Source organism: Canis lupus, chromosome 5 (assembly GCF_003254725.2).
Source record: "Canis lupus dingo isolate Sandy chromosome 5, ASM325472v2, whole genome shotgun sequence".
Classification (NCBI taxonomy): Eukaryota; Metazoa; Chordata; class Mammalia; order Carnivora; family Canidae; genus Canis; species Canis lupus.
In genome coordinates this window covers 35276041-35291321 of record NC_064247.1, presented here as the reverse complement: position 1 = coordinate 35291321, position 15281 = coordinate 35276041, and positions in this window count along the sequence as shown.

Sequence of the window (15281 nt, the reverse complement as noted above, 5' to 3'; positions counted from 1 at the left end):
GAACGTAGCCTACTGCCAGATGTTGGAATCCTTTTCCTAGACCCCCATGATCTAATCCAGGATTTTCATTCCATTTCAGGTCATAGGCCCACCCATAATCAGTGAGTGCTTCCCTTAGCTGAGGGCTGTAAAAGCCACATTTGAGTTCATCAGGAAAGAATATCGTGGGAAGTCTGGTGATGGCCCTGCTGGGACCAGTGACAGCATTTCTTTCTTTCTTTCTTTCTTTCTTTCTTTCTTTCTTTCTTTCTTTCTTTCTTTCTTTCTTTCTTTCTTTCTTTTTTTAATATTTATTTGTTTATTTATTAATGAGAAATAGAGAGAGGGAGGCAGGGACATAGGCAGAGGGAGAAGCAGACTCCATGCAGGGAGCCCACCGTGAGACTCGATCCCGGGTCTCCAGGATCACACCCTGGGCTAAAGGAAGCGCTAAACCGCTAAGCCACCCGGGCTGTCCCAGTCACAGCATTTTCTGAGGGATCTACTCTCTCCTAGGGCACTGTCTTCAGTGTTGCAGGTGAGGAGACCTATTCTTGTTCAATAGGCTTGGCTGACCCCTGTAGCCCTGGGATGACACATGAAGGCAGAAACCAGCCTGAATGGAGCATTGTTAAAGCTGTTGGCCAGCAGCTTGGAAGCAAGGAATGGAACAAGCCCAACTACCAGAAGTATACTTTGGTAAAGGTTTGTGTAGGTCCTATCACCCAGATTTAGAGATATTTTTCCTTGGAGATCCCACCCAATACTCTTATCTTCTTGTTGTAGGCTTTGCTTTTTAAAAAGATTTTATTGACTTATTTGAGAGAGACAGAGTAAGTGATGGGGAGATGCTATGGGAGGGAGAAGAAGAAGGAAAGAAACTCAAGCAGACTCCACACTGAGTGTGGAGCCCAATGCAGAGCTTGATCCCATGAGCCTGAGATCATGACCTGAGCTGAAACTAAGAGTCTGATGCTTAATCAATGAGCCACCCAGTTGCCCCTGGTTTCAAGTTTTACATCTGACTTTAAGCCTTGGTAAAACCTAGATGGATCCAGACTCTTGACACTGAGACTATGTTATAGATCCATGCATAATCGCCAACAGCAGGCAACAAAAGACAAGATGAATGCAAAGGACACAAATCCTACTTATTAGGGGAACAATGAAAGCAAATACTGTGACATCAGAAGAAATGCAAGGTAAAACACCAGATAGCCCATCTATACATACGGAAATGCAAAATTTTCTTAAGCAGCAACAGGATCTAACCCAAAGGAAAATACTAGCCAAAGGAGACTTGATTTCAGACTCCTACCCCTTAATGAGAGCCCAGGGTTGCTTACCCCAACTCAGGCTGAATAGTCCCCAAAAGGAAGCACAGGCCGTATGAGTTAAGGGCGTTCATGGATTGCTATTTGAAATTTTACCTAAACCTTGTTAATTGGGCCTCTGAATTGGGAGTAAAGTTCACACTTGCATTCCCTGCAACGAAAGGGTTTGCAAAGTAAAATAGACTGCATAAATCCTATTTAAGGTAATTACCAGAACAAACTGATTTTAAGGACTTTAGCACATTAATCGTTGGAATAAAGATGGATAGAACCAATTACCGATGGGTTTCAGAGAGTTTCCAAAGCGGTCCTTCACGGCCTCCACTCAGAAACACTTTGTCAGCAATTAGTGTTGTGTGTCTGAAATCCAATATAAGAAGTTAAGGTTTGGGGTTTGTTTGTTTGTTTGTTTGTTTGTTTTTTAAGTAACTCAAGGGGTGCCTGAGTAGTTCAGTTGGTTAAGCAACCAACTCTTGATCTCAGCTCAGGTCAAGATCTCAGGGTCCTGAGATTGAGTCCCGGGTCAGGCTCTGTGCTGGATATGGAGTCTACTTGGAATTCTCTCTCTCCCTGCTTCTGCCCATCCTCCCCCCACCCTGTCTCCACCATGCTCATGCTCGCTCTCAAAAAAGAAAGAAAGAAAGAAAGAAAGAAAGAAAGAGAGAGAGAGAGAGAGAGAGAGAGAAGAGAGAGAAAGAAAGAAAGAAAGAAAGAAAGAAAGAAAGAAAGAAAGAAAGAAAGAAAAAGAAAAAGTAACTCAGATTATTCCCCACCCCTACCAACAGGGAGCTTATTCCACTTTAAGCATATCTAATCTACAAAGAAAATCTATAATTATAAAACAAATAATATACTATTAAAAATTGCTGCGATACTCCTGTAAACAGGAAGTTTTCCTACTGACTCTAAAATTTGACTCTTTTCCATAAAATAAGCTTAAGGACAACTTCTTAGTAAGATGTCAGTTATATATAGTGACCCATATCTGTGGGGCTGGTTTATGTCAGCAAGTCTGGGACATTTTACATGCTCCCCTGTGAGGCCAGCCTGGTGCAGACAACAGTCTGTGGCTTTGTATGGCTACCCTTGGTTTGTATGGGAAAAGAATGGCTCATCCTGCTCGCTGCTAATTGGAGTATGTGAATTTCTACCCTCTCCTGGTCAGGTGTTGGGCTGGCACAGCAGGGCTTTCCCTCCTGAACTTAACAGTGTTGGCGATTTCATGACATCCAGACACCACTATTTTGACCAGGTTCTCTCTGCCACAAAATGGTAGCCATGCTTCTGCTCCTTGTCTGCCAATACTAATGAGGACAGCCCTTAGCCTTTCCCCCTCTTGTGAATCTCTAATAGTCTTTCAATACGTTCCCTCTTGCTGGAGTTAGCGAGAGTCATGTTCTGTTGCTTGCAACCAGATCACCACATGGGGCTAGAGCTTGAGCCACTAAGCTGTGCTTCAAAACTTCCTCGAGCAAAGAAGCTAAGCCTCTCCCTCCAAAATCCATGCATTTTCTAGCTGCCTTAAGTCACCTGGTTTGGGCCTCCTTCCCTACAGTTTTAGAGAAAACAATGTCCCTCCTCCACTCCATAGGGTGACCAGTTCATCCAGGTTTGCCCGGGACTTATCCAGTTTTAGCAGTGAAAGTCCAACATTCCGGAAACCCCTTCAGTCTCAGCAAAGTGGATTGTTGATTACCCTAACCTAGATCTTTTCTCTCCTCTCCTTCTGCACAATGGTGGAAGTTTTTCCCTTTGCCAACAAATCAATGCTTTGCTCTGATTACTTCTCACTCTTTCCACACTCTCAGAGATCTTACAGAATCACTGTAAAACTCCACATATCTAACCTTAAACTTTCACCCCATCTTCTCACCAAACACCCCAAAGTATCCAAATAGAAATGCTCTGTGTTGACTCTTCAGACTCAACATATTCTGAACTAGATCCATTCTCTCCCCACAAACGCTGCATCTCATGCAGGTTGACACTGTACTTTTGAGGCAATGTGTCCAGATTGCAGTGAGAATGTAAATACTGGAATTTAGAATATGCATGCCCCATTTGTGTAAAGAAACACATGCATGTGTGTACAAGAAGGAGGTACAAGGGTGCTGTTTACAGCATTGTTCATAATGGCAAAATGGAAATTGCCCAATAGTGTATTAATAGAGAGTTATATGGGCATAAACTAGAGTAGATCCCTACTGTGAAATCCCATGCAGCAATTACAAAGGACAATAACTGTTACCTTGTATAGAGCGTATGATGTTGAGGCACTGTTCTGTGTTCTTAAGTGAAAAAAGAAAGGTCTAGGAGTCCCTGGGTGGCACAGTCAATTAAGCATCTGACTTTTGATTTCAGCTCAGGTCCTGAGATCAAACCCCGCATCTGGCTCCACACTCAACTCACAGTCTGCCTGAGATTCTCTCTCCCTCTCCCTCTGCCCTGCCTACTTGTGTTTGTTCTCTCTCTCTCTCTCTGTCTCTCTCTCAAAATAAATAAATAAATAAATCTAAAAAAAGGAGGAAAGTCTAGAAAAACACATGAAGATAATAAACTTATTTATCTCTAAGCAAGGAATTGGGTTTGCTGGGAAGTCATCAATAATGGCTATAATGTTTTCATGTCTTAGTGAGGATAATATTTGCGTATATTATTTGAGTAATAATAATTCATTTAAAAAGCCTGTGATTATCCCACTCAATTTGCCATATTGGCTAATGTTGCCGTTCTTTAATCACCCAGACTCAGATCCATAATATTAGTTTCTGACACTCCCTTCCCTTCATTTCTTCTCTGAAATCAATGAGTTTTCAAGAACCATCAAATCCTCCTTGAGATCGATGTTGGAATCAATGTGTTGGAAATTGCTGTTAATAGGTAAATGTTACCTGAAAGGAGTAACAGATTAAATGTGTAAACATGCAAATCAATAACAAATACCTCGGTTGGAACTAGTCTGTTTTATTAGTATCCATGGCTTCAGCATGACATGGAGAGACAGAAGCAGGTGGGATGTGTGGAGAGGAGCCCTGGGAACCGTATGGGGCTGGAGGGGTGCTTCAGAAGGACAAAGAATGAGGAATGAGGGTTACGGACAACTTTTGCTAAGCACCTGGAAAGAGAGGAGATTCCTGGAGAAGAGATCTTATAGGAAATTCTCAGGAGGGTTTTCAAATCTCAGAACAGAACATATAGCCTGGGACTAGAAAGATCTCAATGCTATCGCATCTGACCTACCACTGGGCACACAATTTGAAGCCAAGATTAGTGCTTAGTGCTTTTTTTCCCCCTTGATATCCCTAACACTTGGCAAGGTCTGGCACAAAGAAAGGGCTCAATAAATCTTAGCTAAATGGATGACATATACAGATAAAGAAACTGAGGTACAAGGGATACAAGGTCATTGGTCTCAGCTCAAAGAGCAGGAGAGGGCAGACCTGGGAATCAACACTAGGTCTCCCCATTCCCTGATCTGAGCCCCAACACTACATGGATCCACCTCCCCAGTTGCTGCCAGCCTGTCTTCTACATACAAACCCGTGGCAGGCATGAGGCTCATCCATGCAATTGTTTTCCACTCCCCTGTCTTAAGACTCATTGGTGAAGCATGGGTGTTCTCCACCCCTCTCAGGAGCCAAACATCAAGGCATCTGCTGTTCCACCTTGCTCCTAGCAGAGGAAGTGGGCAGCTGCCTCGGTTAGGCTTTATCAGAATAGAATGCTATGCTTCTAGACTCCATAGGACTCCCTCTGACAGCTTGGAAGGTTCCCCAAGGGCCCCAAGGCAACAGGAAATTAGAAAGCATATTCATTCAGTGAAATAAAATCTTCCCTCCCACCTTCTCTCGGGCTCTGGTTTCCAGGCGCTGAGTAGAATAGAGGCTCTGTTTCTGGATCAGAGGCTCTGGCTGTGCGGCAGGACTGACACAGGTTCCTAAACAGAGCAGAGTATGTTCAGACTGTTCTCCCGTTTCCAAACCTCACAAAGTCTCTCCTACCCAGCCCACGGAGAGATCCCCATTCAGTCTTCAGCACCCCTCCATTCCTACAAAGCCCTCCCTGTTTCCCCTCAAAGGCAAATGCAACTGTTCTCTCCAGGCAATGCAGAAGAAAATTTGGCTTTCCTGGAGGTATGACCTATGTCCTTCAACACTGAGGGTCCATTGTGCAACCGACTTGTGTTTTCTTCATGAGGTGCAAGTGAACAAAAATTTTTGAAAACATTTCCATGAGAACTGAGCAGAAAAGGCTATATCGAATCGCAAACAACCTAAATCATTGTGTAAAAGGCTAATTTCCTGCATGAGTTGTGGCTTTGACCCAGTCTACTATAGTCCTGCAAAGGACTATAGTGGGTAGAGCAAGAGACTTGGTCTACCCCTCCCCATGGACAGGAGCTTCAAACCCTTTTCATCTTCACCTTTGCTTCAGAGTAAGTCTTTGAGGAGGCCTTGGTGGTAATGGGGAGAAGGCTATGGGCAGAACTCAGCATCCGGTGAGGCCATGAGGACAATGTGGTCACCTCACTCCTGCTACCAGGTCACGGATTTCATTCTCTGCTGCTGACCACCACAATCGTGCTCCTCAGGTGGTACCCTGCAGCTGCAGCATCACCCCTCAACCTCCAGGAAGAAACTCAGCTAAGGACCAGGGAGAGAGCAACCTACAGGCACTATTTAAGACATATCCTTTCATACTTTGGAGCGACTGGCTGTAAACCAGGAGTTCCCATGAGTCCCTTGTGGCATTCAAAAATGTGCTAGAATGGCACACAGAACCAGGAAATGTGTCATCTACCAGTATCAGCTTATCATAAAGGATACAACTCAGGAAGAGGCAAATGGAAGAAATGCACAGGTAAGATATGGGGGAAGGCACGCAGTGGCTTCCATCCCCTCTCTATGCACAACACCTCCCAGCAACTCCCTGCCCTCCCCAACCCAGAAGCTTCCTGAACTCCTTTGTTGATGGTGCCTCCATTACGGGAGGCTTGATTGATTAGATCCTTAGCCAGTGGTTATTAGCTCAATCCCAGCACCTCTACCCTCCTACCCACTCTCAGATCACATGGTTGGTTTCTCTGGCAACCAGCCCCATCCTCCAAGACCTACTTCATTAGCAAAAACTCAGGTGTAGTTGAAAAGGGCTTTGCTATGAATAACAAAAGATGCTGCCATCCTGCCCACCATCACTCAGGAAATTCCAAGGGCTTTAGGAGCTCTGTGCCAGGAAACTGGGGCAGAGACCAAGTCTATATTTCTCATTATATTACAATATCACAACCTCCTCCAACTCCAAGAGATTTGGTGGCACCTTCCATCCTTTCTCTGGCTACATGCATCTTGGATGATCCCGTTGCGTGGCTGTGAGTCCCACCAAGGCAATCTTAACAGAATCTCTTCTGAATTACCCTTCGGTTCCCTCAACTCACAACCATGAGAGTTTCTGATAAACCTGCAAACCTAAGAGGGGGTGCAGGTCCCAAAGTATACCTACACGCCCCACTCCACCAGGACCCCTAGTTTTCAAGTCAAGAAGTAACCTGCCATCATCCCTTGTTCACAAACGTACTTACCTTGTTATCTTCTATTGCACAGGACCAGATGGACAGGGAGTGGGGTAGGCAAAGACTGCCCACCAAGGCATATTTATTAACACGCAAACCAAATTTAAGCTTCAAAGACCTTCACCGGCACAGGCCCCTCTCTGAGTTCCTGGGAGGGACCCAGCAATGTTTTCACACAGTGACCACTCACTATTGTAAAATTTGCAAAAGTCAAATATTTTCATCTCTCTTGGTTAAGACCCATGTTTCTTTCTACTCCAATTTTCCCTCCACCATACCTCCTGTCACACTCAATGGCACTGGGATGATCATGAATATTTGGGGAATATAGTTAGGGGTAAGTTGAGTTAGGAATCCCATGTGGGTTTGGTGGGGTACACTTATGAGTTTCACCCAGGTCTTGACTTTGTACAAGATACAGGGCCAGAGTTGTGTCACTGTATGAACATGCCTTGAACCTCACAGCAGACAAAATAAATGTATAATGAAATAAAATAACACCTGGAACTTTTAGAAGCCAGAAGCCTGTCTATGGAACATTCTTCTCATTCCATTGGACAAATAACTTTGTACATGGAAGATTTGTGTTCCACCAATCCTTTTGTTAAGACAGAGGTCCTCTGCTATCAGAAATGTAATCTGGGGGTGCCTGGCTCAGGTCATGATCTCATGGGTTGTGAATCAAGCCCTCCATGGGGCTCTGCACTCAGTGGGGAATTTGCTTGAGATTCTCTCCCCCTGCCCCTCTCCCTACTCATTTTCTCTCTCTCTCACCCTCTCTCTCAAATAAATAAATAAATAAATAAATAATAAATAAATAAATAAATCTTTAGCAGCACCCCAGTATTTCAGTGGGTTAAACATCTGCCTTTGGGGATCCCTGGGTGGCACAGCGGTTTAGTGCCTGCCTTTGGCCCAGGGCGCGATCCTGGAGACCCGGGATAGAACCCCACATCGGGCTCCCCGTGCATGGAGCCTGCTTCTCCTTCTGTCTGTGTCTCTGCCTCTCTCTCTCTCTCTGTATGTGTGACTATCATAAATAAATTTTTAAAAATTAAAAAAAAATAAATAAACATCTGCCTTTGGCTCAGGTCATGATCCCAGGGTCCTGTGATCGAGCTCCTCATTGAGCTCTCTGCTTAGCAAGGAGCCTACTTTTCCCTCTCCCTCTGCCTGCCACTCCACCTGCTTGTGGTCTCTCTCACTCTCTTATTCTCTGTCAATAAATAAATAAAATCTTTTAAAATAAATAAATCTTTTTTAAAAAAAGAAATATAATATGAATCAAGGAAACCACATTTTCTTATAAGAGAATATTTTCCCTCCCAACATCAGGTCCCTGGGTCATCCCTGCTCTGTATTGTGTCTTTTTCCCTTCTGCTTTTCTCCATCTCATCCATCCTAAATCCTCCTTCTTCCCACCCTCCAGCTCTCTTATAGAATAGGGCATCTCAGCCTTGCCACTAGCGACATCTTGGGCCAGATAATTCTTTGTTGTGGGGCTGCCCTGTGCATTGTGGGATGACTAGCAGTATCCCTGGACTCAACCCGCTAGATGCCAGATGCACACTTGTCACAACCCCCACCTCCTATCGCCACAACCCAAAATGTCACCTGATAACTGCCCTATGCTTCTGGGCAGGGAGCAAAACTTCCCTTCATTGAGAAGCACTGCTCTAGACCATCAGAGCATAAAAGTAGTTCTATCTAAACATGCTTGGGCAAATCTTGGAACCTTCTCTGAGCTGATAATAGAATCTGGTGCCTCTGTGGTTGATGGCAGGCTGGCCCTGGAGCCGTGAAAACCCCTCTTATCTTTCTGGGAAGGGGAGAGGGTCATCAGCTATACCATGTCCAGTAGGAAATGGAATATTTACTAATACTTTGAAATGTCATCCCAACACATCAATAATGAAAAATGAGAAAGTCCCTTTCCATCTCCAAGTCTCCATCCCCTTGTCTCTAAATAAGAGAATAATTCAAGCCCAAGTTGATTCACGGTATTCAATGCCTCTGCTCTCACTTTAAGCTCTGCTGTGGGAAACCAGAACCCCAGCTGGGGGGAGGGGGAGGGGCAGAAAGGTGATAAATTCTCCAAGATATCCATTGGGTCTGACCATGTGTTAGGGTTCCCGCCACAACTTGCTCACTCCAGTGTCTGGTTTTCTGCTTCCATGGTTTGACCTTCTTGTCTATTCAAGGACCACACCATACTGCTTTAATTATTGAGGCTTTAAAAGGTATTTTAAAACCTGATCATGCTTTTCCTTTATAGAGTTGTCCTGGCTATTCTTATTTGTTTACTTTTCTATATGGACTTTTCAATCAAATAAGCTAATAAATGGATTAATTGATTAGACTTTGATTCTGATCTTAAGCATGAAACTTAACCTCTCTTAACACTGACTTATCTGTACTTGAGATTGGAATGTTTCTCTCGCAAGGTTGTCTTGAGATTACATGAACTATTGTCATGAAGCATCCATGCAGAGCTTGGCACATATTAGATACTAAATAAACAGAAGTTAGTATGATTATTTCTTTGATGCTCAAATAAACTAAACCAAAATTATCAAACATGACGTTAATTTCACCTAAAAGCAAGTAACTTCTAAAATGTGTCCACATCTGCATTGAATCCAAAAGTGGGATTTCCTGCACCATTAAATGTGGATAAATACGATGGCCCAATAGAAATACTGAACCATGGGGAAGAAATGCAGAAAAACCTTCTGGGAATATGGTGGAAATTCCAGGCACAGGAGGAAGGGATGGAAAATTGTCCTTATAGTTCCTTTTATTCAGAAAAATATGAGCTAAAGCAGGAAGCTAAAGCAGGAAGCTTAGCTCCCATTGTTGAGAACAGCAGGGAATATTAGGGGCTGTATGTGCTGAATATACTTTTTACGTATTATCTTGTAAAGAGCAGCAAATTTGGCTTCATAACAGTGAGATCAAGCATAGCAAATTTACTTAAATTCTTGGAGTGCATTACTGAATCACACAGCCTTTCTATGTATTTCACCCCTAGAAAAGGATTTAAAAACCTCTCTGCTGCATTCTTTGTCTGGGTAAAAAGCAAGGGAAAAAAGTATGAGTGGATTTGATGAATTACAACTTGTCTTGGGCAAAGGACAAAGCTCATTTGGTTGTTGCAAAAGCAGAAAATTGGCAACTCCAATGAGTGAAAAGGCTGGTGTAGCTTAGGAAGAAAGGTGAGCTTGCCCTCTTGCTCTCTGAAGCCTTGAATACACTGCCTGTGGGCTCCAGTGCTCACCTGGACAGGTGCCTGCAGGACAAGAGGGTGGGGAATGTCCCATGTGAGAAAGAAAGAAGGAAGGAAGGAAGGAAGGAAGGAAGGAAGGAAGGAAGGAAGGAAGGAAGGAAGGAAGACAAATGTCTGATTCTTGACTTTGAGTGGCTGTAAAGCATGGATAGGGGCCTAGCCCGTAGGCAGAGGTCAACAGTTCTTTGATTCATTGGGGCTTAGAATTGGTTAGGTTGTATAGGGTGGTGCTGAACCCTGATGTCTTCTCCCAGGGAACCTTAACCCAGCAGGATTGAGGCTGATTCCCAATCCCCAGGACATCACATTCAGCCTCTCTCCTGATGATGTCTAAGTAAGTGAGAGCCAGAATGTAAGTAGACATCAGGAATATCGGCCCAGAGCAATCTTCATAGAGGCTTCCACATAGCAGAACCCAATCTTCTGGGAGCTCACTGCCAGACATTTACTGGAATCTCCACTCTTACTCTACAGATAGCAGTACTGCCTTCTTTAGGAGTGAGGAGGATATGCTCCTAAGCAGCCAGAGGCTAAGGGAGCCCAGCAGATGAGCCCAGATATTGTTGCCCCAGTCTTCCTTGAGTTTGTCTATTCTGGCAAAAGATGCATTATCCTACAGCTGGAAGATTCTGGAAGTTTTTTAAAAAATCACTTTCTATAGCACTACTGACAACATCTCTAGATTTGCAACTATTTCTTGTTTATGGAGGATTGGTTACTTAATTTGGTGAAGGTTAATGGCTCACAGGGCTAGAGTGTGCCTAGATCAGTAGTTCACACTCCTGACTATCCATTAGAAATGCCTGGGGAGCTTTATGAAAATGTCAGCACCTGTGGCGCTCCATCACTGGAGATTCTAATTTAGATGGACTGGGGCAGGGTCCAGGGCATCATGTTGCCTTTGAAAGCTCTGCAGTTGCTTCTAATGTGCAGTGAGTTGCCAGAGTGCCCTTAGAGGGACAAGGAGGGGAGTATTTCTAGATGCACGTATAAACACCAGTCCCTGAACTGTAGGGTCATGGAATTCAGTTTATTTTGAAGCTCATGAAGGCAAATAGACATACCCTGAAATTCTTACATGGAAGCCCTGAGTTCTGCATCTACTCAGAACCAACTAGTGCTACTTTAAGGGTGTAGCCTAAGGTAATGACTGTCCACAGAGGAAGAACACCACAGACTTGTACGTTGGAGAGATTCAGTAAGTAGACCCATGCCCAGCACAGCTACATTAATGGACAAAATACAAATGGCACCTCCATACTTACCAAGAACGCTTCCACGTTCTCTTAGGCAACATGCTTTCCTATGGTCCACACAGACTAGTTCAAACATCTTCTCCTGGTCTTTCTTCTACTCCCTTGGTCATACTTTATCCAACTCTGTTGCGTTTTTTTTTTTTTCTCTTCCTAAACCTTTCATATTGTGTTCCCTGGAGTTCTGTCCTCCATACTCTCCTCCTCCCATTCTACATGTCCTCCCTGGGAGAGATCCCACCCTTCGGATGACGCTGATGACTCCCAACATCTATTACCTCTAGCCTGGATCTGTCCTTAAGATGCACATCCTCTTAGCTTAACTACCAAGCAAGCATCCTCCCTTGGAAATCCCACTGGCACCTGCATTCAGTAGTGCCAATGGAACACATCATCTTCTTCTAAAAGCTTGTTTCCTTCAGAGATCCTACTTTGGTGAAAAGTGCGCCATCCACCCCATGACCCAAACTAGAACCCTGGGGGTTGTCAAAGACTTTATCAGGCTTCCCCTGCCTAGTTACTCACTCACCAAGCCCTCTGGATTTCTAAAAATCACACAAATGCAACCACTTCTATCTATGCTTATACCCTTCTTCAGGCCACCATTTTCCAAAACTGCCTCCGTCCAACCTCTTCACATTACAGGTCAGAGTAATTTTTAAAAATCTGATCAATTCACTCATTCGCTCCGTTCCTTAAAACTCTGGCCTAAGCCCCACCATTCTGAAGATAAAATCCAAACTCCTCCACAAAGACCCATATGGTCCTTTATTCCCTAGTCTCTGCTTTTCTCCTCCTGTTCCTCACCTCCCACTACACATATTCCAGCCATGTTGATAGCTAGTGCTCAATGGAAATGATCTTCCAATTCAACTTCACATCACTCTGTTTCCCACTCACCTCCACACACACACCAGGGAGGGAGGGAGAGCAGGGCATTCACTACATGGAGAAATGAGAATGCACACAAATCAGGATCCATGTAGGGAGCAAAAAGGGGACTGGGCTACTACACAGGCAAGATTTCTTTCTCCAGTTTCAGCATTTAGGTAGGTCACTCCTCCTTCCTGAAGAAGAAATAATAGAGTTGGAAAGAAAGATGGAAGTTTTTCTTCTAAGAGAAGAGGAAGTAATGATCCCCCTCTATAGCAGGTATTGTGTTCACTGTAGTATGCCCAGAGGACTGCTTTGGGGGCCCAAGGAAGATACCTTCAAAAGACTCCCTAGATGAACAGAAGGAGCAAATTACTGAGGGATTTGCATTAGAAGAAAAGAACTTGATGCTCTCCTTTCTGGGACAAAATGGCAGCCTCTTCTCCAGATGGAGAGGATGCATCAGACTTGCAAGCATGCAATCAATGCTCCTGGAGATGTTTTACCCATCTTAACGAGATGAAGTGGAGGGAACCTGGTCTTCACTGTGCTTTGAGTTCAGTAGCCAAGAAAATGCATGCTCTCTGTTCATTCAGCTCCAGAAACATCGCCTTTGGGGAGCTTCTGTAACCCTGGGAAACCACGTCCACCACAATTCAGAGAAAGCCAACTTTACAGCACCCACCGGTTGGCACTTTAGTACGACTGCACACCAGCAACTCTGCCTCCTTCTCCCTGTTTCAAAGCTGGCATAATATTAACGAAACTCTTCATATGATCATTTGGGGCTTTAAATTATATGGTCATTCTTACCAAATTGTTTCATGTTTCTGTTCATAAATTACTTCTATAGCTGCAAATTGAAACTGCCAGATTACTAAAACCATTTCTCTCCAGATGAGAGGAAAAGCTTTATATTTTAACAGAAAGAAAACCGCCTAATTGTCTAGCAATTTAAAAAAATTTTTTTAATAAAATAAAATAAATAAAATAAATAAATAAATCTGTGCCACGAAGGCTTCCCCTTCCTCCTTTCTCTGTGTTGTTTGCATAAGAGAAAGACCTATTCCACACACCTCCTCCCCCACCCCCACTCTTAAATGAAATAGTCTTTATCATACATTCTATAAGGCATCACCTACAGGATCAACTCTCACAGACACCTCTCTTTTTCCCTCTCTTCTTTCCCTCCTTCTTCATTTCTTTCTTCTGGCCATTCAACAGTATTTTTGAACTCCTACTATGTGCTAGCCACAGTGCTGAACCTAGTGATTTCACAGAGACTATTCCTGACCTCATGGAGGTTCAGTTTAGGAACCAGAGATGCAGTTTCTCAGCAAATTCATCAACGCCCTAATGTTCTGTTTCCTTAAAAGAAAAGAGTGGTTCGGAGACTAGGTGCACCCCTACCCCCTACCCAAAATGAGCGTGCAAACAGTTTCCCCCCACAAGTTAAAGCAAACATTCAAGTGCATGTTGAGTCACGAGTCCTCACTCATGTGCATACCTAGTCACCAGTCCCCGCTGAGGTAGTGATGGCAGGAGAGAGAGTGGCACAGGTATGGAGAAGTGGAGGTAAGCCAGGTAATTATCCATAGCTCCCCTAACCCCATTCTCTGTTTCTGTGACTCTAGTTGAGGTGAGTTGGCCCTCACTTGTAGGAGTGTAAGGTCTTCAGACCCTGACTGAGCTGGCAGCTGGACTCCCTGCCTCCCTCAGCATTCACCCATCCTCAGTTCCTTTTTCCTTCCTCTCACCTAAAGGCCAACGGGCTCTCCTGCAGTGTTAAGCCCAAAGTCAAGCTAACTGGTGCCCCAGGACATGGAAGAGGCTGTCAGGCTGACCCAGCTGCCACTAGCAGCCTGCTCCCGGATTACAAGAAATCCCAAAGCTCACAAAATTAGCAGAGCCAGCTCTTCATGAGTTTGTTTGTCAGAGTTCTGGAAATGTCACTGAATCCTCGGCTGTGTTCCTCATTAGGTGAGTGATCCATTAGGATCCTAATTGTGAAAAGCAAATTTGCTCTCTCTCCTGTCTGACCACCTTTTAGCAATGCAGGAGCCCCTCCCCTCCCAAGCACCTCTGTGCCTTTTTGTTGTTGTTGTTAAAAGATGTTTTATTTATTTATTCATGAGAGACACAAAGAGAGAGGCAGAGACATAGGCAGAGAGAGAAGCAGGCTCCCTGTGGGGAGTCCCATCTGTGACTTGATTCCAGGACCCCATGGGGATCATGACCTGAGCCAAAGGCAGACACTCAACCACTGAGCCACCCAGGTGCCCTGTACCTCTATGCCTTTTAAGGGCATAGTGCTGAAACACTTCCTAGAAGAGAAGCAGAGTGGGGTCAGATAGACACACAGAGCTGGAAAGACAGGGAGAAAGCCACCTAGGGAATCACAGACCCAGAGGTGAGAGAGCTGGTTAGCATAAAGTCCACCCAGGGACCAAACTCAGCTTGCAGTTGTATTTTGCTTATTGTGCCAAGTGTTTTTGAAAGTTTTGAATTGTTTTAGTATTTTACAATCAAGAAGTTTCCCCTAAAATTTGAATTCCCTGCTTCTTCTGAAAACTCAGAAGATGGGTCACATCTGGGCAGATGACAAGAGCAATGGATTGGAGGAGAGCAGTTTTCAGCCCTTCCTGACAAACATTACAATCCCTACCCAGCCTTCTCTCCCTCCAGTGATTGGTTGACACCTGCTTGCAATTAGCTTGAATGTGTTAATTGCAGCTTTCAACTACAGGGAGTGTTCTGACCGCTCGTGAGGTAGGATGCTAGTAATAAGTTGCTAATGATGGTTAGAGCATCAATATTTGCAAGTAATTTACTTCCAAAACTAATCAGAGCAGCACCAAAAGTTATCCTTGGAATAATCTTATATTTTTATCAGTTACTTGTATTCTGATATGCTTTCTGGACAAAGGGGGAGGGAGGAGAGGTAAAGCAGGATGTCGGTTGGGCATAGGTGTGTGAACATTATCTGT